At 42.2% G+C, this 2,242-nt stretch overlaps 1 pseudogene; it reads right to left on the bottom strand.

The window, feature by feature from the left end:
- Positions 1-357: 357 nt before the first annotated feature.
- LOC114637711 lies at positions 358-1,302 on the bottom strand (annotated as a pseudogene).
- Positions 1,303-2,242: the final 940 nt, after the last annotated feature.

Below are 2,242 nucleotides of genomic sequence, written 5' to 3'. Positions count from 1 at the left end.
AAGTGTGGCATTTCTATTCCTCTGGAGACATCTTCCCCACCTAACAAAGGCACGTGACAAGACTGCCGTGGACAGTTAGCTCAGGAACAACACTGTGCATGTGTCACTTCCTAGTATTTTATGAAATGGCAAATAAGCTCACAGCAATTCTCCCAATAAATGTGAGACACATGGGAATATGTTCTAGGTTCTCTAGTTCTGGCAAATGGTAGAACCAGAGCAGGAAACACAATGCTGGTATGATGATGATGAATGGGCTGTCTTGAGCTGTCAGTGTGCTATCTTAATGGACTCCGGTGACCACTGGGAACATGTGCACAGTGACTGGAAAATTAACCTTTCACACAGGGTCAAGGATTAATGCTCATTCTTCTTCTTGCCTTTTTTGACTTTCTTATTTCTCAAATTCTTAGTTGACACCTCAGGGGTACTTGTGAAGTTCTTCTCTATCAGGATGTTCCTGGCACAGTTGTTGATGTGTTTGAAATGATCAGGCCCCAACAGGATCCCTCCATACCAGTGGGATACAACCACCATGACATTCAAAATCTCCATGAAATGAAATGAAGAAGGCAGCCCCCAGCAGCTGTCTCTCCATCATCTTCACAGTCCTGCAAGAAGATCTGTTTATCCTCACAGTAGATCTTGTAGGCATAGATATTGTGAGCGGCACTGGCAGTCTTCTTATTCTCACACAACTTGCCAAGAACCATTTTCACCTGTTCAGGACAGACGACGGGGGCCACATGTCCATGAAAGGTGCTCCTCCGGTCTGTGATAGGGACGCCGTGAGCAACTGGGGGCAAGTCTTCTGTTTCTGGTGGTGCACTTTCACTGATTTTGAGGTCTAATGTTCTAACTGGAGTTTCCGGTGGGTGTTCTAGAACAGGATCGTCTTCAACCTCAACCTCTTCTTCCTCTTCAGTTTTCTTCTGGGCCTGGCTCGGTTAGCTGAGGTTTCTGCATCAGAGCATCTCTTATTTTCTCCACTCACTGGTAAAGAATACATTCATCAATGTTCTGTACATATGTATCCTCAAGGCTGTTTGATAAGTCTGCATGTTCTTGCCCTTTCAGCCAAGGAGCATTCAACTGATGAACAGGTGGTGCTGTACCCGGTTACTCACTTGGTAACATCACCTGTAAATAAAGTGTCCATTTGGGGCCATCCATGAAGTCAGTGATTCTAATACAAAATATTTTGGCATGTTCATCAATGACACACCACTCCTCGCCATAAATGGCTGCCATTGCTTCAATTTCTTCATTCTGCCCCTGACTGCTCCATTCCACTTCAGCCATGATGTTCTGGACCAGCAACACCACCTCCAAACACCCAAGTCCGAAGGAGATGACTGTCAAGCAGCCTAGAATAACAATTTTTTCCTTGAGTTTGATGTTTCATTAGTGTAAGTAGCTAGGTAAAAACTTTAATATAATGGTTCCGTTTATATAACATATTCTCAAGTCATCGATACCATAATTTCCTAAAGTTTTTTTTTTTAATCAAGCTTGTTCATTGATAAATTTTACATAATCAGAACTTCTAGACATGACTTCAGGGGGGAAAATCTGTATTTTCTGCCACAATTGATAGTGACTATGCAAAGAAGCTATTCAATTCAAGCTACAAATTTGATCCTGTAAGGCACTGAGTTCACACAATGTTCTCTTTCTTTCTGCTTTGCACCATTATTTTGTTAAGTACCAAAAAATATGTTACAGGTTCTAGAGAGCTGGCTCAGTGGTTAGAGCATGCACTGCTCTTGCAGAGGACCCAAGTCTGGTTCCTGGCTCCTATTTGTCAATCTAGCCCTAGAGCTCGAGTTCCTCTGGCCTCCACTTGTCAGCCTAAGCCCTAAGCTCCTCTGGCCCCCACCTGCACTTGTAGCACACAACCCTGTCCACTACATGCATATTTACATTTTTTTTTAAAAAGATGTTTTAAAGTCCTTATGTAGTGACTTTCTCTGGACACTACATAAAAGAGATTAAAAGAGAAATAATCTTGTCATGATTTGATGCTGTAGCATTATCTTTTAGCCTCAAATTATCTTCATAAGAAGAAGCAATTTCTTTGCAAAAAATAATGCAAGCACATTAAGTGTAACAATTAGGGTCTCCATGGTTAGGCTTTCTAAGTTATACAAAGTGATAGTGGGCCTTCCCAAGGTCCAGCTTACTTTTAGGGATTCTGACTAACTGGAACTGCTGCTACTGTGCCTCAAGGAATTCCACTGTG

The sequence above is a fragment of the Grammomys surdaster genome, unplaced genomic scaffold (genome assembly GCF_004785775.1).
Source record: "Grammomys surdaster isolate TR1022 unplaced genomic scaffold, NIH_TR_1.0 125372, whole genome shotgun sequence".
NCBI lineage: Eukaryota > Metazoa > Chordata > Mammalia > Rodentia > Muridae > Grammomys > Grammomys surdaster.
This window is presented reverse-complemented; position numbering and strand designations above follow the sequence as displayed.